The sequence below is a fragment of the Heterocephalus glaber genome, unplaced genomic scaffold (assembly GCF_053883595.1).
Source record: "Heterocephalus glaber isolate CG9 unplaced genomic scaffold, H.glaber_assembly_v1.0 deba00001547, whole genome shotgun sequence".
Classification (NCBI taxonomy): Eukaryota; Metazoa; Chordata; class Mammalia; order Rodentia; family Bathyergidae; genus Heterocephalus; species Heterocephalus glaber.
This window is the reverse complement of record NW_028258340.1, coordinates 835,161-862,167: the sequence shown is the minus strand read 5'-3', so window position 1 is coordinate 862,167 and position 27,007 is coordinate 835,161. Positions and strand designations below refer to the sequence as shown.

General features: G+C 38.3%; 3 pseudogenes; 2 read left to right on the top strand and 1 right to left on the bottom strand.

Annotated features, from left to right (window-relative positions):
* Window positions 1–651: 651 nt before the first annotated feature.
* LOC101721851 (E3 SUMO-protein ligase PIAS2-like) lies at window positions 652–2,472 on the bottom strand (annotated as a pseudogene).
* Window positions 2,473–2,517: 45 nt separating this feature from the next.
* On the top strand, window positions 2,518–3,591 carry LOC147824314 (T-cell immunomodulatory protein pseudogene; annotated as a pseudogene).
* Window positions 3,510–4,122, top strand: LOC147824313 (T-cell immunomodulatory protein pseudogene; annotated as a pseudogene).
* Window positions 4,123–27,007: the final 22,885 nt, after the last annotated feature.

Genomic DNA, 27,007 nt, shown 5'->3' with positions numbered 1-27,007 from the left:
AAATTTATTTCAAAAAGATTTTTGAAATATGCTTTCTATATCCTTTGAAACTCTGTAAAATCTGTGGTAATGTCCTCTAAATTTTGATATTGTGATTTTAAAAATGTTTAATTGATATTGTTTAATAGGAAAAAAAGGTCTAAAGGAGTAGAGGAAGTGGGAGGTGTAGAGGAAAGGAAAGAAGGGAAAAGAAAAAATATGAGAAAAGGAAAAAAATGGAAACAAAATCTTTGCAAATACAGAAGGGTTGAAGGGAGGGCAGGGGAAGGGGAAAAATAAGAACCAAGATACTCATGTAATGGTACAAGATCCCAATGATGAATGTAACTGTATTTTATATCTAAAATGTATCAGTAAACTTAATGGAAAAAAATTTTAAATGCTGAATTAAGTGAAACCGACTCGTTCAAATTTTCCCTCATCGATCACATCATGTTTTTCCTTAATTGAACCATAAACTTTCACAAAACATGATTGCTACTCAATTAAATATGTAATCATTTAGCACTTTCAGATTTTAATGACACAACTTTTTAGCACCATTTGCACCTGACAAAGATAGCAGTAGCAATAATAAGGCAATCATTTTTTCTTGAAATAATGCAGCTGTTTTCCAATCCATAAATACAAATTATATGTTTTATTTTTTGTTCACTGTTGCACAGTATCAGGAGATGTTCCAAGCTGCAGTTCATTATTAATAGCATTTCTTCTTTGTTCTCCTGGCAAATCTGATGACATGCTTGATATCGGCTTGTGGTGGAATGGCACCGAGTAGTCTGTTAATGAAGGTGGAATAGCAGCAGGATCAACCGAAGTCACACTGGGCACCCTGATAGAAGATGGCTGATACATGAGAACCCCTTTGGTTGGGCTGCTTTGTGTTTCTGACATAAAGATGCATTTCATTTTGGCAGGAGGGTCTTCCTCTTCATCAGAAGAGCTTTCTATTGTTAGGTAGATTACGTCCACATTTTTCTTGTTTGCCTCACTGGCTACAGTAACTGAACAAGCCTTACTGAGGACCCTTGAACTTTCTATTTTTGTACATGGTTGGCTGGATACTTTCATAGCTTCTTTCTTTGGTCTCATTGGACACCACGACCAATCTTCTTGGAATTTGATCTCACCCCCATCAGAACAGTCATTGAAAATTTTCATAAAAAGCCCATCTAATATTAGACTTTTGTAGGTAGCTTTTTTGTCACACACAGGACAAATCCAGGTGGGCTTCTTCTCATTCATTTGTAGATAAAAGGCAGCATTGAAACACTGCAAATGTGTGCAGGTCCCTGCATGGCATGGGATTGTTCGCCTCAGTTTCCTTAGACGGCACGACAAAGACACCCACAGACTAGTTGTAGAAATTTCACTATCAGAAACTGCAGTAAATTTTTCTTTAATTAGTGCTCTGGAATGGTCAGGGTTTCTAATATCTTTCATTTTTAATCTCTGTAATAACATGGCTGATGTCAGTTGTCAATCAAAATATACAGACAGAATAATTCTTTCTAATTTTGGATGCCCAAGAAATAGAAATCTGGTTTGGCACAGCTGAAGACAACCTCACTTAAGATGTAATATTCAAGGGGCATCCAGGATGCTTCTGCTCAATCCCATGTTTTGGCGGTGGTCCATAGGCAGGCAAAGGAAATAGCTTCCCATTTACTTTTTTTTTTTTTTTGTACCGGGGATCGAACTCGGGTCCTTAGCTTGCGAGGCAGGTGGTGGAACCACTGAGCTAAATCCCTGGCCCGCTTCCCATTTACTTTTATACGGAGACTATTGGGATAGTTATCTTCTTGAGGACAACTTGTCTCTGCCAGGCAAAGTCTCAGCTGAACTTGAACTGTATAATCTCTCTGACTACCTGGCAAAATGTCCTTCCATATGCATATCTCTCTAACTTGTTGAGGCGTCAAAGCAAAAATAAAAAACTTCTGAAATCGTTGAATACTGCTTTGAACTAAACTTGTGGGCTTCATAAAAGGGCAGATTTTTTAAAGTGCACATCAGGATGGACAGGAGGAATTGGAGGACATGGTTGCTACATCTCAGAAGTGAGCTTAGTATCTTGAAGTAGCACAGAACCAACAGGAGAGGATGGTGAGTGAGGTGTAACTGAAGTGGAAGGCAATGAGTGGATTCCAGCCAAGCCAAGTCAGGTTCTGCAGGTGATGAGCTACCATCCAAACTGAAAACTGATGATTTGATTGCAGATAAATCAGAAAGCCCTTCAAGAGTCTGTGAATATCAGCGTCTATATAATTCTTGGCGATTAATCTGAACCGCAAGGCTCTAGCGGCTCTTCAATAAATGCAGGGCCCTCATCAGGAGGTCAGGCTTGCGTCCACTTTTATTCCATCCAGCAAAGCCTAGTAACACTTGTAATTCAGAAGCCCTAAAACTAGAAACCATATTCTTCAACTCTTCGAAATCCCCCATTTTATACCCCCTGCAGGCGCCACTGCCACCACCGCTGCCCCTCCCGAAGCCGCCAATGATGCCGCTGCCACCATGGCCACCGCTTCCAGCATCGTCCTGCACTGGGAGCCGCCAAAGACGCAGTGGCCACCGCTGCTGCCCAGTCTCTGGGGATTTTGATGGAGATTCACAAATGCATGTCCTTCTAACATATCCTCCCCCCAGATCATACTAGTAATGAATTAGGAACTGTTAACCTTTTTGAAGACAAAATGAAACATTAGATCCTAACAATATGACTATACTTAGTAGGACTTTTCAAGATCAACCTATAATTATGGACTGCAATGGGGGCCTAATTCCTGATGCATTTGGTATCACAAAAGAATCCAACCAGTCATAGATACTATTTGGAGAAAATTTTTTCTGGCATCCTGCATTGATGACTAAAAGTAAAATACAAATTCCACATTCTCATGCACTTATTGGTCTGACTGAAGATTTTACAGCAGATTTATTCTTCATTACATTGTCTGCCTCTAGTACCTTCCAGTCTGAAATATGGAAAAATTTGAAATATGGAAAATTTGGAAACTTCTCTGCATCACATTAGAAAAACCTCAAAATATGATGGTGGTAGACAGTCAGCATTTGCACACTTTGGTGGAGAGGGACACATGGATCGCCTACTCACAGGCTGTGAAAACAAAGACTGCCAGAAAAGCACCATTTACATAGTATGATCTCTAACAAAATTATGGATTCCAGTCCTACAAGATTTCACCACTAAGGACACACTCAGGGGTTCTGTGCATGAAGAGACATCAACTGAAATACCAATTACCCTTCATATTGGAGACTACAACATGGTTGGCTATCCAGATGCTCTTGCTGTGCAAAAGAATATATTGGATGTTTAAAGTCTTCTGGGACTTGATGAACCTAGATCAAATCAGAGATGCTGTGGTTGCCACTTTTTTGGGACACTTACAAAGATGGAATCTTGGGGCTGGTGATGTAGCTCAGTGGTGCCATGCCAGGTTCTGAGTTCAGTCCCTGGTACTGCAAAGCAAACAAACAAACACAAAGATGGAATCTTGGACATTATAGTACTAAGTAAAGGATATATAAAGAATGCCTTTGAATATATGAAAAAATAACTTTGAAGTAGATGCCCATGTTGTTAAAGCCATTGTTTTTAGTGGTCTGCACTCCAATGACTGTCCTTGTAAAATAACACCTTTTAGAGTGAGTCAGTCTGGACCTTATATCATGTATACCACTGTAGATGGAAATGAGTATTTGAAAAATGGCTCAGCTGGACAACTGAGGCAATCAGTACATTTAGCTCTCCAACTATCATACTATGCACTTGGTTTAGGTTGAAGTGCAAATTTTGTTGACCATATTTATGTTGGTAATCTCCCATACACCTGGAGAGAATTCTATACAAAAACAAGAATGAACTGCAATCATTCCAAATTCCCAGCTAATTGCCATTCCATACACCCACAATGTCCCTTGAAGCTAGAGTGCCAAACTATATCTCACACCAAATTGTTCTAATTACTGCTATTGCTCTCATCAGTGCCAGTTTTCATCTTGGCAGTAATTGACATCCTACACTGGTAGAAAAAGAAAGAAGATGATAGAGAAAAACAACAAGAGGCCCATCTGTTTCATTTTGATGCTATGTGACTTGGCTTTAATATTACCTAATGGAATGAATATTCATATGATTAGTGGAAATAACCAAATTCTGGCTTATCAAAGAAAATAGGGGATTTTGAATATTATTTTAAAATGATGTACCCCTTGGTGATTATTGGAAAGTATTAAAATAAATGTGGTTTGAATGTCTCACATGGTCTTTTTAAAAGCAGTTTGTGTGCAACAATTTGGGTTCATTCTTCAATAGTTCTGTGCATTTTTGTTCCTTTGTGTAATGTATTGCATGTACTCTGGCATCTATGTATTTATAATCTTATTAGAGTAATGATGATGGAAAAAGACGTGTAAATAAAAATAATTAAATGAGCAGTATTCTTTTGTTCCACTTGAATTGGTCTTTCTTCTTATTCTGACAGTGCAAATTATACTTTTGCAAATGCATAACAGATAAAGTTATTAAACTTGCACCTTTATTACAGTAGTTCAAGGGTCTCATTGATGGCATTTAATATAGGGATTGAGCACTTGGGGTTTAGAATTGAAGCAAGACAGACTTGCCTTAAACTCCTGGTTCCACAACTTTCAAAGTTGTTGTTTGAATTTGGCTATTGCTTAACCTTTATACATTTCAATTGTGTTTACACAATGGGGCTTATATACCTACTTGCTTGAGTTACATTAAATGGGGTGATTTTTGTAAAGTCCTTAGTGTGGTACCTAGCACAAAATAAGTGTCCAATAAGTAGTAGTTGTCATTAGTATTTTTCAGGTAATTTCATTAGACTTTTGCAATTAATTATCAAAATTTATAGAATTGGTAGAATTTTACTTTTAGGTATGAGGAAATTATATTCTCTGGAAAATTGAAATTCTTGGTGGTTCACAATTTACATGAAAATTACTTGCTCACATCAACTAAAAGTTATAGTACTCTCCAAGAATAAATGCGCCCTAAAACCTTTCATTTGAAAACTAATTTTTATCATGTGGTAATGAAGAGCATTTGGTTTCCTAAAAGGAAGTTGCTGTAAGCAGCATCTGGGAATACAAATTTTCAATCACATTTCTGGTTTGAAAGACTTGGAAAAGTGTATAATTTACATTCAAACATCAATGCAAATTTTATATTATGAGCTTCACATTTTAAAACTTACTTCAAAAAGACTTAAATGTAAGATTGAGAAACAAGTTTATATGTCAAGGCTAATACTTTTCTAAAATGCAAATGGACACGATAGCTCTAAAACAGAAAAATTTCTCTGAAAACAATTGTTTCTTCGTGTTATTTTCTCCTTTAGTTTACTGAGAGAAGCATGTGTTCATTTACTTCCTATCTAAGCATGTTAATGTGCCCTCTTTTTTTTTAAAGAGAAAAAGCCATTTTATTGAGTAGAAAATTTTTTATACAAATACTTCATAAGGCATTCCCAGAATATGACCATAGTTATTGTATAAAATACTGCTTTGTAATTATATTCATATGAATATACAATTTATCTGTACCAAGAGGAAAAAAAGTCTTTTGCTATATCCTATTTATTGCTAAAACAGAATGGTAGTCTCAGACTTGTTTTTTTCTCCCAGGAAAAATTCTTTCCCCATCACCCTCCAGGGCATGTCACAAAATGCACACAACTTCGAAGATACTAAAATCATATCCAAATTTTGTTTGAAAGTAGCCACAACAAACATTTGTTTTTAAAAAAAATACCAAATCAGGTTATTTCTTGAGGTATATCATTCAATAAGAGCCAGTGAACATGTGTCTAAATTCAAGCAATTTTTTTTCTCCAAAACCTTCATAAAATTTATATCCACTCAAATTTAGAATGTTTCTCATTTCTATCTATGGTATTGCAATAAAAATAGTGTTTATTTAAAGAATATTTTGCTATAGGAATAGCTCAATGCAAAAAGCATTCTCAATCTTAATTTTTCCATGCTCTATGCCCTTTTGGATCTGATAACTGAGCTCAGTGGTAGAGTGGGTACCCAGCATGCATGCAGGAGACCCTGGCCTCAATCTCCAGTACCATTCACACATAAAATCCAAAACATTTTTTTTTATTATAACTTAAGCTGGATATGGTGGTAAATACCTGTAATCCCAGTTACTCAGAAGGCTGTGTAGCAGAAGATTTCAAGTTCAAGGCCAATCTGGACAATTTAGTGAGACTGTCTCAAAATTTAAAAATTAAAAGAACTGGAGATTTAGCTCAGCACTTCCTGGGTTTAATTCTCATATAACAAAAAAGAAAAACTGTAACTTAACAGTTCACTAAGAAGGAAACTTCCAAAACATTTGGGAAGGAAAAAATGGCTTTCAATTCTCCTTTCTTAAAGAAATGACACTTTCAAAACTGGGGTAGAGCCCCATGCCACAAAAAGGGTGATTCTTCCTCTTCCGAATTGTTCTTAGGATGTTTTCCTTGTATAAAAAGTCCTAAGTTAACAACATGCCTTTATATGTATCTGTACATACACACAAATATACAAAAAAGTTCACTGTTTTCATTTTTGTACTACTGTAGTGATTTTTAAAAATATTTGGTGAAATCCAGGGATGACTGAAATGTGCCTTCTTAATAAATACTATTCCTTGCTGAAAAAAACCCCTCATATCACAGTTGCACTGATTCTTGGGTCTCCCCCAGGGGGAAGATAGCAGCAGCCTCCTTGGTACACCACTTGGGAAGGCCCGCCCCATGAGAGGAGCCACGGGGGCAGAAGGCCGCCCACCTCCCTAAGGTGCCAAAGCCCAGTTCCGGAGGGCCACGTGGGTGTGTAGGAACACCTTTCAGAGCTGTTGAGGAGTCTGTGCATTCGCGCAACCGAGGAGGAGCGAAGGAAGGCAAGGACCTTAGGCAGAAAGGGGCCTTGTGATTGCAACTCACCTCGACACATGGTTGTCTCAGGGATGGCAGAATCGGTTAGTGGTGGGCACGGGGGCTGTAAGCCAAGTTGTGGCGATCTGTGGGGTCGGGAATAGAGAGTGTGGTGAGGGGCAAGGGATGACGGGCGAGGGATGACGGACCAGGGCTGTGAGTGACGGACAGTCTGTGGGGTGAGGGATTACATTAGGGCTTCAGGTCATTGTTAGATAGTTTTTTTTTTTCCTGGAGTCTTTTGCTCTATTATAAAGTATTTCCTGGTGAATTAACTGCCATTTTCTTTATAGAGAATAACATGGCCAGAACACTTGTCCCCAAATTTCTAAAATAGCCAAATACTTTTCTTTCTCTAAAATTTTTTTCAGTTTTTCATAGGTACAGCAGCTCGAGTTTATTGAGTATTTGAAGGTCTGCGGGTACACCTCGCTTTTCACGAAGTAGCATGTTACTTTCCTTTCTGCCATTTGCTCCTCTAGTTCCTATCTCTAAATTTTTAAACATTGGCTCTCTCTTTTAATAGATATTATGTTCTGACAGGGGTTAATCTGGTCTTTTTAGTAAATTTAAGAGATGGGTTGGATGTGCCTAACCATTAATGTGAGGCTGGCCATTGGTTTGAGATGAACATTTTAATTAGTTAAAGAAATATTCAGCGAGGCCATGGCGACACATGCCTGCCCATGAGGCTGACCATGAGGATTGGAAGTTCTAACCCCATTGGGCAATTCAGAAAGAACCTGCCTCAGAAAAAGAAATTTAAAAAGGGATTAGAGATGTAGCTCAGTGTGTAGGGCCTGTCTTCAATCTCCAGTACTTCAAAATATGTGTGTATGTGTGCAGATACATACAGAGAGAGAGAGAGAGAGAGAGAGAGGTCAAGTTGAGTTAATCAAGTGTTTGTTTTTGTTGGCAAAGGTAGTTTAATTTGTTTTGGTTTTCCTTCTGGATTTCCAATTGCTCTAGCTCCATTTGTTTGAAAATCTCTTTCCTCTATTGAATTGCCTTTGCACCTTTGTCAAAATCATGTGAGAGGCTGAGTGTACGTAGTTTAGGGATACCACAAATTCTTAGGATTCCTGGGGACCCGAATTCAATCCCCAGAACCACAAAAAAGAATCAGTGGAAGATTTTCATGTACATATCCATACAAATATTAAACAACCTATAATCTTAAGTTACCATGTAATTTTTAAAGTTATGAATAAAATAATAAACAGTGTTTCATCATTTCTGTCCATTTTGTTGTGTCTACTTTTAGGTATGGGGCAAATTTCTGAGATTATTCCATGATTGGCTGTGTTTAGTAGCCTTAATATCTCTAAATTTTATTGATGGTAGATACTGTGCTTAGCTAAAGTTGATATTGCATGATATTGTAGCTGGTAGATGTAGATATGTACTACATCCTTATTTTTCTTTTTGTTGCTGAAGATTGAACCTGGGGCTTCACACATGCTAAGCATGTGTTCTACTACTGAGCAACTCAACCAGCTCCTTGAATTCTCTTCTAATAAACTAGAAAGGTCATTTACAAATAATCAGGGTTGGGCGGTGTGGTTTAGTGGTAGAGCATTTGCTCACCATACTCAAGTTCCTTGACTTGATCTTGAGTTATAAAAAAGAAAAGGAAAAAATTGTGAAAATCAGGTGTAGCTGGGCATGATGGTACACTCTGTAACTGCAGCTACTATCAAGGTTTAGGAAGGTGTGTGGCTTCAGCCCAGGAATTCAAGACCAGCCTGACGAACTACTACTAAATTGCTGTCTGTGTATCTTTGTCTCTTTTTTAGCAGAGGATATACCAGGCATTGAACCTAAGGTCTTCACACTGAGCTATGTTTTGACTTTGTTTTCATTTTCAGACATGGTCTGGCTAAGGTGCTGTTTCTTAGGCTGGGCTCAAACTTGGAATTCTCCTGCTTTAGCCTCACAGACAGCTGGGATTACAGTCAAGGGCTACTATGCCCAGATATAAGTGGTATTTAAAAATATTCAGTTTGCACATGACCATTCTTAGAATATAGAAATATGATTGATGTTTCTGTGTTAATATGTGTCCTGAGACCTTTGGCATACTGTACTCAGTTAAAATTTTGAAGTTTTTTTTTTTTTTTTACTTTTATGTAGAGTCCTGTTTTTTCTACATATAAATGTATTTCTTCCAAAAATAGAGACAGTCTCATTTTTTTTTGAATCTATATGCCTGGTGCTATTTATTTCTTCTAGAGACTGGGTCTCGTTAGATATTTCAGGCTAGCCTGGAATTCCTGGATTCAAATGATCCTCCTGCCTCATCCTACCAAGTAGCTGGGAGTACAGTCATACGCCACTTGTCCTGCGCTCTTTTTTAAAAAAATTCTTTTATTGGTACATTTTAGGTATACAATATATTTACATTTATCATTGGGAACTTGTACCTTTACATGATGTATCTTGGTCCTTATTTTTTCCCCATTCCTCTGCCCTCCCTTCACCCCCTCCATCCTTCCCTATTTACAAAGACTTTGTTTCTATTTTTTCATTTTCTCATATTTTTTCCTTTCCCTTCTTTCCTTTCCCCTACTACCCCTTCCACTTCCGTGACCCCTTTGACCTTTTCTTCCTATTTCACATTATCAATTATTCATTTTAATCCTTATTTACACTTTCAGTTTCTCACACTAGAGATACTATTCGGTATTTACACACGATTGTCCTATTTATTTCACTTAAGAGTATCGCCTCAATGTGCATCCATTTAGCTATAAATATCTGTAGTTTCTCATTCTTTATGGCTGAGTAGTACTCCATTTTATAAAAAAACCACATCTTTATCTGGTCTCCAGTTGATGGGCAATTGGGCTGTTTCCAAGCTTTAGCTATTAAAAACTGTGCCGCTATAAACATGGGTGCACATATATCGCTGTGGTGTGATTCTTTTAATTCTTTTGGGAAGATACCCAGCATAGGAATAGCTGGGTCAAATGGGACCTCTAGTCCTAGTTATTAGAGGTGTCTCCATACTGATTTCCACAGTGGTTGCACCAGTCTACACTCCCACCAACAATGGAGAAGGGTTCCCTTTTCCCTACAGCCTCTCCAGCATTTATTATTGGTTGATTTCTTGATAGCAGCCATTTTTTCTGGGGTGAGGTGGAATCTCAGTGTTGTTTTCATCTGCATCTCTCAAATGACCAGAGATGTTGAGCATTTTTTCATGTGTTTATTTGCTGCTTTTACTTCTTTGTCTGAGAAATATCTGTTCATTTCAGATGCCCATTTTTGAATTGGGAATTTAAATTTGGGAGGTCTGATTTTATATATTCTACATAGTAGTCCTTTGTCTGAGGTACAGCTGCTAATTTTTTTTCCCACATTATGGGTTGTCTCTTAGCTCTGTTGGTGGTTTCTCTTGCAGTGCAGAAGCTTTTTAATGAGATCCCAGTTGTTGATTCTTTGTGCTAGTTCCTGTGCTACTGAGGATTTGTTCATAAAGTCATTTCCTATGCCAGTGTCTTCAAGAGTTCTACCTAACTTATCTTCCAGCAAGTTTAGTGTTTCTGTCTTAATATTTAGATCTTTAATCCACTTCGATCTTAGTTTAGTGCATGGTGATAGATATGGGTCTCATTTTAATCTTTGGCAGGTTGTAATCCAGTTTTTCCAACACCATTTATTAAAGAGGCTGTCTTTCCTCCAGTGAGGATGGTTGACTCCTTTGTCAAAGATGAGGTGGCTGAGTATGTCTGGAATTGTTTCTGCATCTTCTAATCTATTCCACTGATCCTCAGATCTGTTTCTTTGCCAGTACCATGCTGTCTTTATCATAGTAGCTTTGTAGTATAGTTTAAAGTTTGGGATTGTGATACCCCCTGCCATGTCTCTGTTGCCTAGAATTGCTTTTGCTATTCTAGGTCTCTTCTTGTTCCAAATGAATTTTTGGATTCTTTTCTCTAGTTCTGTGAAGTATATTGTTGGAATTTCAATCAGCATTGCATTAAATCTATATAGTGGTTTTGGAAGTATGGCCATTTTCACTATATTGGTTCTTCCTACCCAGGAGAAAAGGATGTCTTTCCATTTTCTTATATCCTCTTCGATATCTTTTTTCAGAATGCTGTAGTTTTCAGTATAGAGATCTTTTGCTTCCTTCTTTAGATTGATTCCTAGATATTTCATTTTTTGGGATGCTATTGTAAAAAGAATTGTTTCCCTAATTTCTCTCTCAGTGAGTCTGTTATTTGTGTACAGGAAGGCTATTGATTTTTGAGTGTTCACCTTGTATCCAGCTACTCCACTGAATCTGTCAATTAAGTCTACAGGTCTTTTGGGTCTTCTGTGTAGAGTATCATATCATCAGCAACTAATGTCAGTTTAACTTCTTCCTTTCCTGTCTTTATTCCTCTTATTTCTTTCTCTTCTCTAATTGCTGTGGCTAATGTTTCCAGAAATATGTTGAACGGGAGTGGTGATAGTGGACATCCTTGTCTTGTTCCTGATTTTAGCATGAAAGGTTTCAGTTTTTGACCATTTAGAATGATGTTGACTGTTGGTTTTTCATAGATAGCCTTAATCAGGTTGAGATAAAGACCTTCTATTCCAATTTTTGTAGCATTTTTATCATGAATGGGTGCTGGATTTTGTCAAATGCCTTTTCTGGATCTATTGAGATGATCATATGGTTTTTGTCCTTGACTCTGTTAATATAGTGTATTACATTTATTGATTTATGGATGTTGAACCATCCTTGCATCCCTGGGATACATCTGACTTGGTCAGGGTGTATGATCTTCTTGATGACCCTCTGTATTCTTTTTGCCAGTATCTTGTTGAGGATTTTTGCATCTATGTTCATTAGGGAGATTGGCCTGTAGTTCTCTTTATGGGTTGGGTCTTTCCCCAGTTTTGGAATCAAAGTAACACTTGCCTCCATGAAAGAATTTGGAAGCCTTGCTTCCCTTTCAATTTCCTTGAAGAGTTTAAATAGTAGTGCGATAGTTCTTCTCTAAATGTTTTGTAGAATTCAGCAGTGAAGCCATCAGTACCTGGGCTTTTCTTTGTTGGTAAATTTTTAATTATGTTTTCAATTTCACTGATTGTAGTTGGGGTGTTTAGAATTTTTATATCTTCTTCATTCAACTTTGGCAATTCATATGTCTCTAGGAATCTGTCCATTTCTTCTGTGTTTTCCATTTTATTAGAGTACAGTTTCTCAAAATAGGTATTGATGATCCTCTGTATTTCTGCTGGATCTGTTGTTACTTCACCTTTTTTGTTCTTAATTGTGTGAATTTGACTCTTTTCTTTTGTTTTTTTGATAAGGTTGGCCAAGGGTTTATTAATTTTATTTATTCTTTTGAACAACCAACTTTTCGATTCATTGATTTTGCTTGTTGTTCTCTTAGTTTCCATTGCATCGATTTCTGCTCTGATCTTTATAATTACCCCTCTTGTACGAGCTTTGGGTTTGTCATGCTCTTCTCTTTCTAGGAGCTTGAGGTTCAGCAATAGGTTGTTTATTTGAGCTCTCTCTGTTTTCCTAATATGGGCATTCGCTGCTATGAATTTCCCTCATAGTACTGCTTTCATTGTGTCCCATAGATTCCTGTATGTTGTGTTGGCATTATTTAATTGTTGATGTCCTGTGCTTTTATGTTTATTTTTTTGCTGGGGTTAGCTAGAACTTTTAATAGTGTGAAGAATTTTAGTGGTGAAAGTAGACATCCTTGCCTTTTCTCCAATTTTAGGAGGAAATCATTTAGTGTTTTAACATGAAATATGATATAAACTGTGGGTTTTTATTTTTTAGAGCTGTGAAATTTCCTCTTCTTCAATCATGCAGGGGTGTTGTATTCTATCAAATTGTTTTTCTGAATCAATTGATAATTTTATTAACCTTGTTTTTGTTGGTTTGCTTTTGCTTTTCTTGGTTGGTTACTTTTTTTTTTTTTTTTTTTGGTACCTGGGATTGAACTCGGGCCCTTGAGTTTGCAAGGCAGGCAGCGGAACCACTGAGCTAAATCCCTGGCCCATCTTGGTTGGTTACTTTTGAGGCTTGGTCTCAATGTGTAGCCCTGCCTGCCCTCAAACTTGGAGTCTTCTTCATTTAGCATTCCAAATACTGGGATTACCTGTGTTTGTCACCTCACCTGGTTGTAATCTTTCCCTTTCTTTCTTTTTTTCTCTCTTTCTTGCTTGCTTGCTTGCTTCCTTCCTTCCTACCTTCCTTCCTTCCCTCCCTCCTTCCTCCCTTCCTTCTTCCTTCTTTCTTCCACAGATAAATACAAATCTTCTAGTGATAATATAACTATCAATTTTGTTGAAATTGCCATTGTTATTCTTTCATGAAAGTTTATCTTATTTATTTGATAAAAAAAATCTCTGTATTTTAATATTAATTTGGATTTTACACTTCGTCATTAAGAATTACCCCTCTTCATCTTTCTTAAGAGTGTTTCATTTCATACAACCTCATCTGATTCATTTATTTGCCCCTCTTTTTTTCCTTTTCTGAGAACGTGTCGTGCTATGGAGCCCAGGCTAGCCCTTGAAGTTGCAATCTTCCTGCCTCAGCCTTCCTAAGTGGTGGTATTACTGCAGTGAGCCTCAACATCTGTTTGATTGCATGTATATGTGTGGTTCTGGATACTGAGGTGAAGGACTTTGCACTAAGTTACAACCCCAACATTTTTTTTTTTTTGGTACCGGAGATTGAACTCGGGTCTTTGCGCTACAACCCCAACATTTTTATATTTTTTATTTTGTGGCAGTTCCACATGTCTTGATTGATTCTTTTATTTTTAGATGTGTCATTTTCTCAAGATTTTTATATTCTAGATATTAGTCCTCTGAGGAAAAATTTTATTTCCCTTCTATAGGTTGTCTCTTCACTCTATTGATTGTTTCCTTATCTGTGGAGAAGCTTTTAAATTTGCTATAATCTCCTGTATTGATTCTTAATATTTTTGATGTAGTTGAGGTTCTGTTAATAAAATCATTCCTATGCATATGTCTTCAAGATTTTTATATATTTTATCTTCTGGCAGATTCAGTGTTTCTGTTTTAATTTCAAGGTTTTTGATCCATTTTGATTTTAGTTTAGTGCATGGTGAGAAATATACATAATTTCAATATTCTGTATGTGGATAGCCAGTTTTCCCAGCATCATTTGTTATAGAGGTTACCTTTCCTTCATCATATGTTTTTGGCGCCTTTGTCCAAATTAGATGTTTCAGCGTGCCTGCAGTTGTTTCTGCATCCTCTGTTCTGTTCCACTGAGCCATATGTCTCTCTCTCTCTCTCTCTCTCTCTCTCTCTCTCTCTCTGCCAGTACCATGCTGTTTTTATCAGTGTAGCTTTCTTTGTAATATAACTTGAAACCCAGCATTGTGGCACCACCTCTTTTGCTCTTTTGATGAGGATTGTTTTTGCTATTCTGGTTCTCTTCTGATTCTATATAAATTTTAGGATAGTTTTTTCTAGTTCTGAATAGAATGTTGTTGGTATTTTGAGTGGGATTGCATTAAATCTAAATATCAGTTTTGGCAATATGGCCATTTTGACAATATTGGTCCTGCCTATCAGGAACAAGGGTTATTTTTCCATTTTCTAATGTGTTCCTCTAGCTCTTTTTTCATGGGACTATAGTTTTCATTAGAGGTCTTTCATTTCCTTGGTTAGATTAATTTCTAACTGTTTACGTTTTTGAAGCTATCATGAACATTTTCCTAATTTCTTTCTCGGTGGCTTTATTATTGGTGTATAGGAACCTTATTGTTTTTTCTGTGCATGTTTTGTTTCCTGAAACTTTGCTGAATTGCCTTATTAGTTCTCAAAGGCACATGGTGGAATTTTTATATCTTTTATATAAAGGTTCATGCCATCTGGAAATAAGTATAGCAAGACTTCTTCATTTCCTATAGGTATCCCTATTTCTTTCTCTTGCTTGATTGCTGTGGCTAAAGTTTTGAGCACTACATTGAACAGGAGTGTTGATAGTGGACATTCTTGTCTTGCTTCTGATTTTAGAGGGAAAGCTTTTAGCTTTCCTCTATTTGATATGATGTTGGTAGTAGATTTGTCATGAAAGGCTTTTATCAGGTTGAGATAAGGCACTTCTATACCTATTTCCTTCATTTAAAAAAATATTGTGAATGGATGTTGAATTTTGTCAAAGGTCTTTTGGCATCTGTAGAGATGATCGTGTGATTTTTGTCTTTGCTTCTTGGTCATGACGTACAATCTTTTTAATGATTTGTTGCATGCTGTTTGAAGTATCTTCTTGAGAATTTTTACATCTGTGTTCTTTAGAAAGATTTGGCCTGTAGTTTTCTTTTTTAGTTGTGTCCTTCTCTAGTATTGTAATGCAGGACTGCTTTTGGCAGTACTCCTTCTTTTTCAATTTCATTAAAAAGTTGGAAGAGTATTAGCATTAGATCTTCCCTGAATTTCTTATAGAATTCAGTGGTGAATGTATTGAGTCCTGGGCTTTCTTAGACTATAGGCTTTTAATTACTGGTTGTTATTGGACTGTTCAATATTCTTTTGTATTTATTTAAGCATGTTTTATGAGCTAGTATGTGGTCCATGTTGGAGATAGTTCCCTGTGCTACTGAGAAGAATGTTTATTCTGTTGTTGCATTGTTTTTTTTCAGGTTTCTGTATGACTATGTGTGTTTGTGTGTGTGTGTATGCACGTGCACACATGCATATGTGCTGAGAATTATGGATCATTTACAGCTAAGCAACTCTGTTGCTAGTATTGAGAACCCTTTAGTTGATGTCTACTTGCCAGTGATGTGATCTTGACTTTTCGTTGCTTTTTAGTCTTTTTGTACTTCTTCCACCTATTTAATTTTATAGGATTAGGTCCAGTCACTGTGTTGTTAGGAGAGAATCCCTGTTGGTTGTATCAACTTAATCAGATCCAGCCATATATTTCTCATGTATATTAAAACTTGTTTAACAATTTCACTTTTTTATCAATGACTTGTGCCTATTATAATATACCACTACTAACAGGCAGACAAGGATATGGTGTGTAACAGGAAAGAAAAAAGAAGAGGAAGGGAAGGTAGTCAATCAAACAAAGAAAAAAGAGAAATGACATTGATTGGGGGAAAGAGAGTAGATCAACCTATGTTGATTCTATTTTTATATCTTGAATAAAGGGCTGGTTAGAAGAGGTTTGAGAGAATGCTTATAGTAACAAGAGAAGGGATGCAGAACGAGGGAAGTATAATTGGAGATTGAAGGAAGTGACAAGTTCAGTGCCTGCTTATATGCTCATAGTTACCTTGTGCTTGGATCTTTTCACACAATTGTGGTGAGGGTTATCCTGACTTGTCCAGGGAAGGTAATATTTAGATTAAAGCCCTGGTTAATTCATATATATACATATATATATATACACACATGTATATATATGTATATATATGTATATATTTGTATATATATGTGTGTATATATATATATTCTCCAGCTGAATGTGCTGTGCCTTATCCTGTAGCTAAACAGAGTCTCTGTCAATCATCCTTTGGGTCTTTTTCTCTGCTCTCTGTGAAGCTGTCACCTTCCCGCCTACAAGATCTGTGCCATCTAGGGCTCTCCAGTGCTCAAAAGCCCTTGGCTGGGTGTGCAGGAGTTCCCCTGTTGGTGCCAAACAGTGGGCAGTAGGCAGACTATCAGGAGGACGAAGTAGTCCCAGGGAGCACAACACTGGTGTTTGTGAGATCAATACAAGAGTGGCTGGTCTGGGCTAACACTGCTGTATCTCCCTTTGTCCTCCATGTGTCTTTGATTGCAGTACACAGCTCCCTGCTGATGAGTTCTGTGGCACTTAGGGCTTCAGGCTAGGGCTCCTGTTGCTTAGCACCCCCTGGCCCATTCAGGGTGGTTCCCTTGGCAATGTCTGATGGTGGGCAGTGGAGCAGGATATCAGGTTGACATAGATCTCCCTGGTGTTTGGGAGAACAGTAGGGGAGTACCTGGTCTGGCCTGGCTTTGCTGTATCTCCCCTCTTCCTCCACCTTGATTCACCATATATTGTCTGCAACTCCCTGCCCAGGAACTGTGGCATCTAGGGCTCCACGCTAGGGCTTCAGGTGCTCAGCAGCCATCCTCAGGGAGCAGGGGGTTCCCTTACCAATGCTGGACAGTGGGTGGTGGGCAGGATGTCATGCTGACAACAAACTCTCTGGTGTTTGGGAGAATACTAGGGGAATGCCTGGTCTGTGCTAGGGCTGTTGTATTTCTTTTTCTCCTGTAAGTCTCACTGGTTGCAGCCCATGGCTCTGTGCCTACCAGCTCTTGTGTCTCCTTAGGCTCTTAGTGCTCAGTGGGTCTCTACTCGGGGTAGGAGGTTTCCCTGGCTCACGCAAATGGTGAGAAGTGGACAGGATACCACAGAGACACAGAACTCCCTGGTGTTTGGGAGAATGATGGAGGTGAGGGTGAAAATTGCTTGATTTAGTGCTGCTGATACATCCTTTCTTCCTTGTGTTTCACCTGTTGCAGTCCATGAATCCCTGAAGCCCTAACTGCAGGAATCTCCTATGCTGGGTTGCTTCTTCCAGGTGAGAGAGAATGTGGGGAGCCTGCACTAGGACCCAGCCTTGCCTCAGTATGGTAGAACCACTCCCAAGATGGTATGTTCACTGGGCAAACAGTGTATGAGGTGCCAGCAGCAGCCCTGCTTCCTTTTCTTAACAACCCTGGTATTGGATATGATCTAGTGAGTTTCTCCTCCAGATTCCCCACATCTTGCTATGTCCCCCCGCCCGTTTCAGAATACTGCATTATCTGCTGGATCTCCTCTGAAGATCCCTTAAACACTTCCATCTGTAGCCTGCCATGATGGAAAGTCCTCATCAGAAATTTGTGATCAGTGTTCATTCACCATGTCCTTCATCCTTGAAAATGGTTGTTTACAAATCGATGTACTATCAAAAGTTGTGACATAAATAAGTCATGATTGTGAAGTAAGGGATGGTTTTCTCTGGGAAGATAGGTCTCATAAAGTGTAGTAAAACGATATGAATTCCCGCTGCAGACAGGCAGGTCTGTGCACACCCTACCAAGGTCCTGAGTCTCACAGAAGACGCCAAATCACCCCGCTGCAGACAGGCAGGTCTGCCCATGCCCTACCGAGGTCCTGAGTCACACAGAACATGCCGAATCAGCCCGCTGCAGACAGGCAGGTCTGTGCATGCCCAACTGAGGTCCTCAGTCACACGGAAGACCCCGAATCACCCCGCTGCAGACAGGCAGCCACCTGGTTCCACACTACAAAGACGCAGAGGACACCAGACCACCAGACAAAGGCACTGAGTCCCACTGTTCCTGGCACAGAGGGAGGGGCTTCTGAGCCATCATCCCACTGCTCCTGGTCCAGAGGAAGGGGCTTCCCGGTCACCATCCCTCCCACTGCTCACAGCCCAGAGGAAAGGGCTTTTGGGCCACCTTCTGTCCCGCTGCTCCAGGCCCAGAGGGAGGGGCTTCTGAGCCACCATCCCACTGCTCCGGGTCCAGAGGAAGGGGTTTCCCAGCCACCACCCCTCCGGCTGCTCCCAGCCCACAGGAAAGGGCTTTTGGGTCACCATCCCTACCTCTGCTCCCGGCCCCTGTCCCACCTCACCCAGCTCAGAGGAGGTAATCCGTGCAGGCGCTAACAGACCCCTGCCCCAGTCAAAATGAGAAAACACATAAATAACTCTCAAAACCAGACTTCCAGATCACCTACAGCAACCCCAAAGGGAAATGAGATGGAACACTCTGACACTCAACCACCTGGACCCACTGAACTGGCAACAAAAGGGGATCTGGAAAAAATGAAATCAGAAATAATTTCTCAGATAACAGGAGAAATTGTGCCCCTAGTGCAAGACATGATTAATAAATCTAGAGAGGAGCTCAGGAACATGATGGAATCCCAACATAAGAAACAAATGGAATCCATAAAACAGATGCAAATAGATTTCCAGGACATGAAAAACTCCATTGAAAGTCTACACAGCAGAATGAGCCAATGTGAGGACAGAATTTCAGATATAGAAGATAAGATAAGATAAGCAATTAGTGACCAGGAAAAGAAAAATTGCTTCAAAATTATAAGGGAACATGAGAAATCAATCCAGCAGCTGCTGGATGATGCAAAGAAGAATAACATAAGACTGATTGGGCTCAATGAAGAAACAGGAGAGAGTGGAGATGACATAAAAAAATCTCTTCACAGAAATAATGGCAGAAAGCTTCCCAAGCAGGGGAAAAGAGCCTGACATACAGATAAGTGAGGCATATAGGATTCCAAAGAGCCTTGATCAAAAAAAATCTACACATAGGCATATAATTGTTAACATTCCAGAAACTCAACAGAAGAACAAAGTTCTCCAAGCAGTCAGAGAAAAGAAACAAATCACATACAAAGGAAAGCTCATCAGAATCACAGCAGACTTCTCAACAAAAACCATCAAGGCAAGAAGAGCTTGGAGTGACATATTCCAAGCCCTAAAAGAAAAAAGCCTCCAACCCAGACTGATGTACCCTGCAAAGCTATCTTTCAAAATGGATGGAGAAATAAGATACTTGCATGACAAAGAGCACCTTAGGAACTTTGTGAATAACAAACCAGCACTCCAAAGAATTTTACACAATATCCTAGGAACAGACATTGAGGATCACGACCCCAGGAAGCAAAGCAGAATGAACCCATCTGGCATGGCAAGAAATTAAATGTAAAGGGGGAGAACCCAACAAAAAGAAAAAGTCATGGCAATGACAAGTCAATACGTTTCAGTTATAACCATCAACGCTAATGGTCTCAATTCACCAATCAAAAGAAATAGACTGGCAGAATGGGTCAAGAAGCAAAATCCAACAATATGCTGCATACAAGAAACACACTTAATTCAAAAGGAAACTCATAGACTGAAAGTTAAAGGGTGGAAAACAATACTCCATGTGACAGGAACCCGACAAAAAGCAGGAGTAGCTATCCTTTTGGCAGATCAAGTAGATTTCAAACCAACACTGATGAAGAGAGATGAAGAAGGACACTACATCCTTGTAAAGGGAAGAATCCAAGAGGAAGAGATGACAATCATAAATATCTATGCACCAAACACTAGTGCACCCAACTGTATAAAACAAATACTTACGGACATGAAAAGTCATATATGTACTAATACAATTGTAGTGGGGGACCTCAATACCCCACTGTCACACATAGATAGATCAACTAGACTAAAAATAAGTAATGAAATACTAGAACTCAATCGAGCTCTTGAACAAATGAACTTAACAGATGTTTACAGAGTCTTCCACCCCACAAAATCAGAATACACATTCTTCTCAGCTGCACATGGGTCATTCTCCAAAATAGACCACATACTCACACATAGAACATGTTTAAGTAAGTGCAAAGGAATTGAAGTTGTCCCCTGTACATTATCAGACCATAGTGCAATGAAATTGGAGATCCATAGCAAAAGAAACTCAAAAAATTTCATAAACACATGGAAATTCAACAACACACTTCTGAATAACCAATGGGTCACAGAGGAAATTAAAGAAGAAATCAGACAGTTCTCTCAATTAAATGACAATGACAATACAACATATCAGAATCTATGGGACACAATGAAAGCAGACTTACGAGGCAAATTCATAGCAGTGAATATGCATATTAGGAAAACAGAGCAAGCCCAATTAAACAACCTGATGCTGAACCTCAAGCTTCTAGAAAAAGAAGAGCAGGACAACCCCAAAGCTCATACAAGGGAGGAAATTATAAAGATCAGAGGAGAAATCAATGCAATGGAGACTAAGAGAACGATACAAAAAAATCAATGAAGCCAAGAGTGGTTCTTCCAAAGAATCAACAAAATTGACAAAACATTAGCCAACCTTGTCAGAAAAAGGAAAGAAAAGGCCCAAATCCATGCAATTAGGAATGAAAAGGGTGAAATGACAACAGACCCAGCACAAATCCAGAGGATCATCAATACCTACTTCCAGAACCTATACACCAATAAGATGGACAACACAGAAGAAATGGACAGATTCCTAGATACATATGAATTACCAAAGTTGAATGAAGAAGACCTAAAAATTCTGAACAACCCAATATCAACTAATGAAATTGAAAATGTAATTAAAATCTTATCAACTAAGAAGAGCCCGGGCTCTGATGGCTTCACTGCTGAATTCTACAAGACATTTAGAGAGGAACTGCTGCTACTACTGTTTAAACTCTTCAATGAAATTGAAAGGGAAGCAATACTCCCAAATTCATTCCTGGAAGCAAGCATCACCTTGATCCCCAAAGCAGTGAAAGACCCAACTGAAAAAGAGAACTATAGGCCAATCTCACTAATGAACATAGATGCAAAAATCCTTAATAAGATAATGGCAAACAGAATGCAGAAGATCATCAAGCAGATCATACACCCTGATCAAGTGGGATTCATCCCAGGGATGCAGGGATGGTTCAATATATGAAAATCAATCAATGTAATACACTATATCAATAGAGCCAAGGACAAAAACCATATGATTATCTCCATAGATGCAGAAAAAGCATTTGACAAAATCCAACATGCATTTATGATAAAAACCCTACAGAAAATTGGAATAGATGGTCTCTACCTCAAACTGATAGAAGCCATCTATGAAAAACCAACAGCCAATATCATACTAAATGGTCAAAAACTGAAATCCTTCACACTAAAATCAGGAACAAGACAAGGATGTCCACTAGCACCACTCTTCTTCAATATACTTCTGGAAACATTAGCCATGGCAATTAGACAAGAGAAGGAAATAAAAGGAATAAAGATAGGTAATGAAGAAGTCAAATTGTCATTATTTGCAGATGACATGATACTCTATATGGAAGACCCCAAGAACTCCACCAAAAGTCTTCTAGACTTAATAACCTAATTCAGTCAAGTAGCTGGTTACAAGGTCAACACACAAAAATCAATAGCTTTCCTCTACACCAATGACAGACTCACTGAGAGAGAAATAGGGCAACTAATTCCTTTCACAATAGCATCCAAAAAACTGAAATACCTAGGAATCAACCTAATGAAAGAAATCAAAGACCTCTTCTCGGAAAACTATGGCACTCTGAAAAGAGAGATGGAAGATGATATCAGAAAATGGACAGACATCCCCTGCTCCTGGGTAGGAAAGATTAATACAATGAAAATGGCCATACTTCCAAAACTGCTATATAGATTTAATGCAATTCCAATTGAGATCCTAGCAGCATACTTCACAGACCTTGAGGAAACAATCCAAAAATTCATTTGGAACAGGAAGAGACCCAGAATAGCAAAAGCAATTCTAGGAAACAGAGACATGGCAGGGGGTATCACAATCCCCAACCTGCAACTCTACTACAAAGCTACTGTGATAAAAACACATGGTACTGGCAAAGAAACAGACCTGAGGACCAGTGGAACAGATTAGAAGAGGCAGAAACAACTGGAGACACACTCAGCCATCTCATCTTTGATAAAGGAGCCAAACACCCTCACTGGACGAAAGATAACCTCGTTAATAAATGGTGCTGGAAAAATTGGGCTTCAACTTGCCAAAGATTAAAACTAGACCTGTATCTCTCACCATGCACTAAACTAAAATCAAAATGGATTAAAGATCTAAATATTAAAATAGAAACTCTGAACCAGCTGGAACAGAGGTTAGGTAGAATCCTTGAAGACATCAGTGTAGGAAAAGATTTTATGAACAAAACCTCAGTTGCCCGTGAACTAGCACAAACAATCAACAAGTGGGATCTCTTCTTATTAAAAGGCTTCTGCACGGCAAGAGAAACCACCAGCAGTGTGAAGAGACAACCCACAATGTGGGAACAAATCTTCACCTGCTCTTCCTCAGACAAAGGTCTACTATCTCGAATCTTTAAAGAACTTAAAAAGATCTGACCTCCCAAATTTAAAGACCCAATCCTAAAATGGGCACCTGAAATGGACAGACATTTCTCAAAGAAGTAGAAATAGCAAATAAATACATGAAAAAATGTTCAACATCACTGGTCATTCAAGAGATGCAAATGAAAACAATGCTGAGATTCCACTTCACTCCAGAAAGAATGGCTGCTATCATGAAATCAACCAATAACAAATGCTGGCAGAGCTGTGGGGAAAGAGGAACCCTGCTGCACCACTGGTGGGAGTGTAGCCTGTTGCAACCACTGTGGAAATCAGTATGGAGATACCTCAAAGAACTAGGACTGGAAGTCCCATTTGACCCCACTATTCCACTGCTGGGGATCTTCCCCAAAGAATTAGAAGAATCATACCACAGTGATATATGTGTGCCCATGTTCATAGCACCACAGTTTGTGATAGCTAAAACTTGGAAACAGCCCAAATGCCCATCAACTGGAGACTGGATAAAAAAATGTGGTTTTTTAATAAAATGGAGTACTACTCAGCCATAAAGAAGGAGAAACTAGAGACATTTATAGCTAAATGGATGCACATTGAGGCAATACTCTTAAGTGAAATAAATAGGACACACGTGTAATTACGGAATAGTTTCTCTGGTGTGAGAAACTGAAAGTGTAAATGACTAAATGTATAATAGGTCATGTGAAATAGGAAGAAAAGGGGCAAAGGGGAAGGAAGTGGGAGGGCTAGGGGAAAGGATAGAAGGGAATGGGATTGATATAAGAAAATGGAAAAATAGGAACAAAATCTTTGTAAATAGGGAAGACTGGAGGGGTGGAAGGGAAGGCTGGGCAAGGGTGAAAAATAAGAACCAAGAGAGACTATGTAAAGGTGCAAATTTCCAATGATGAATGTCATTATATTGTATACCTAAAATGTACCCATGATTAGAATGAATAATCAATAATGTAAAATAGGAAGAAAAGGTCCAAAGGGGTAGGGGTAGTGGGAGGGGCAGGGGAAAGGAAAGAAGGGCAAGGAAAAATGCTGAGAAATGGAAAAAATGGAAAAAAATTCTTTGTAACTAGGGAAGGGTGGAGGGGGTGAAGGGAGGGCTAGGAATGGGGAAAAAATAAGAACCAAGGTTCATTATGTAAAGGTACAATTCCCAATGAGAAATGCAATCGTGTTGTATACCTACAATGCACCAATAAAATGTACCTATAAAAAAAAAAGGATGTGAACAAGTTTTTATTTTATTAGTACATGTTTGTAAATCATGCAGTTTACAGTCATTTTGGAGGAATAGTCACATGTACATATTACAGCTTGTTTTTTTCTTTTTTTAATCCCCTTTCCCTTCCCTCCTCCTTCCCCCTCCTCCAGTTCTCCAATCACCCCTTTCTTACTTGTGGATACTATTTATTTTAGCACATTATGGCTTATAATATTTACATTGATTGAGGTTATTAGGTTCCTGTACATAGCATATCTTTATTTCTCTCATTTCCCCTGCCTCTGCCCCTCACACTTCTTGTTCCCTTGAATCATTTCCCTATTGGATGGAATCTGTCCCCTTGTTACTTTCCATCCATTTTTTATCATTCTCTTTTTTTAAAATTTTGCCTCATTCAAATGAGGGATACCATACAGTATTCAAGCATGTGTGTCTGATTTATTTCGCTTAACATTATGTTTTCCAGGTGCATCCATTTTCCTACAAATGTCTCAAATTTGTCATTCTTTATTGCCAAGTAGTATTCCATTATGTATAGATACCACATTTTGTTTATCCAATCATCTGTTGATGGGTCTACAGGCTTCTTCCAGGATTTAGCTATTATGAATTGTACTGCTATAAACATTGGTATGCAAGTATTGCTGTAGTATGATGAGTTTAGCTCTTTGGGAAGATACCTAGCAGAGGGATAGGTAGCTCATATGGAATTTCTAATTTTACTTCTTTGAGAAATCTCCATACTGATTTCCATAATGGTTGTACTAGTTTGTGTTCCCACCAAAAATGTAGAAGAGTTGCTTTATTCCCACAACCACTCCAGCATTTGTTATTGTTTGATTGCCTAATGATTGCCATTCTTTCTGGAGTAAGATGGAATCTTAGGGTTGTTTTAATTTGCATTTCTCTAATGGCCAGAGATGTTGAACACTTTTTCATATATTTGTTGACCATTTGTATTTCTTCCTCTGTGAACTGTATGTCTATTTCTCTTCCCCATTTCTTGACTAGGTCTACAGTTTTAGGTAGTTTAATTTTTTCAGTTCTTTGTATATTCTAGATATTAGTCCTCTGTCTGAGGAGTAGCTGGCAAAATTTTTTCCCATCCTATAGGTTGCCTCTTCACTCTACTAATTGAATGTTTTGCTGTACAGAAGCTTTATAGTCTGATATAATCCCATTTGTTCATTCTTGCTGCTATTCCTGTGCGATTGACGTTCTTTTTAGAAAATTCTTTCCTACTCCTATGTCTTCACGTGTTTTACCTGTTTTATCTTCCAGAGGTTTAATGTTTCTGTTTTAATGTTTAGATTGATACATTTGATTTTAATTTAGTATATGGTGAGAGATAAGATCCCAGTTTCATTCTTATACAAACAGGTAACCAGTTTTCCCAACACCACTTGTTGAATAGGCTATCTTTCCTCCAACCTATGCTTTTGGACCCTTTGTCAGAGATCAAATAGTTGAATATGTCTGGGGAAATTTCTGTATCCTCAGTTCTGTTCTATTGATTCATGTGTCTGTTTTTGTTCCAGTGCCATGCTGTTTTTATCTATTGCTTTGTAGTATAGCTTGAAGTCTGGTATTGCTATGCCACCTGCTTTGCTCTTATTGCCCAGAATTACTTTTGGTATTCAGGGTCTCTTCTGGTTCCAAATGAATTTTAGAATTGCTTTCTCTATTTCTATAAAGTATGCTGTTAGTATTTTGATTGGGACTGCATTGAATCTGTATAAGAGTTTTGGGAGTATGGCCATTTTGATAATATTGGTTCTATCTATTCAGGAGCAAGTAATGTTGTTCCATTTTCTGTATCCGCATTAATCTCCTTCTTCAGAGCACTGTGTTTTTCTTTGTAGAGATCTTTCACTTCTTTGGTTAGGTTAATTCCTAAGTATTTCACTTCTTGAAGTGACTGTGAATGTTATTGTTTTTATAATTTTCTTCTCATACCATTCATTATTGGTATACACAAATGCTAATGATTTTTGTGTGTTGATCTTGTATCCCGCTACCTTGCTGAAATTGGTTGTTAATTCTCAGAGATTTTTGGTGGAGTTCTTTGGGTCTTCTAAGTAGAGTATAATGTCATCTGTGAGTAGTAATAATTTGAGTTCTTCTTTTCCTATATGTATTCCTTTTATTCCTTTCTCTTGCCTAATTGCTCTGGCTAATGTTTCAAGTACTATGCTAAATAGCAGAGGTGATAATGGACATTCTTGTCTTGTTCCTGATTTTAGAAGGAATGTTTTTAGTTTTTCCCCATTTAGTATGATGCTGGCTATTGGTTTATAGATAGGCTTTATCATATTCAGATATGGTCTTTCTATACCCGTTTTCATCAAGGTTTTTATCATGAAAGGGTGTTGGATTTTGTCAAAAGCCTTTTCTGCAACTATTGATATGATCATATGGTTTTTGACTTTGCTCCTGTTTATGTGATGTATTACATTTATAGACTTACATATGTTGAACCATCCTTGCATCTCTGGGATGAAACCTACTTAGTCACGCTTTATCAGCTTTTTTTTTCATTATGTTCATTGGTATCTTTTAGGTATACAATACAATGACATTCATCATTGGAAATTTGTACCTTTACATGATGTATCTTGGTTCTTATTTTTTCCCATTCCCTTGCCCTCCTTTCAACACCCCCACCCCTCCTTATTTACATCAGCTTTTTTTTTGGTACCAGGAATTGAACTCTGGACCTTGCGCTTGTGAGGCAGGCAGCAGAACCACTGAGCTAAATCCCCGGCCCTACATCAGCTTTTTGATAATGTGCTGCATTCTATTTGATAACATCTTGTTGAGGATTTTTGTACCTATGTTCATTAAGGAGATTGGCCTATAGTTCTCTTTTTTAGTTGGGTCTTTATCTGGTT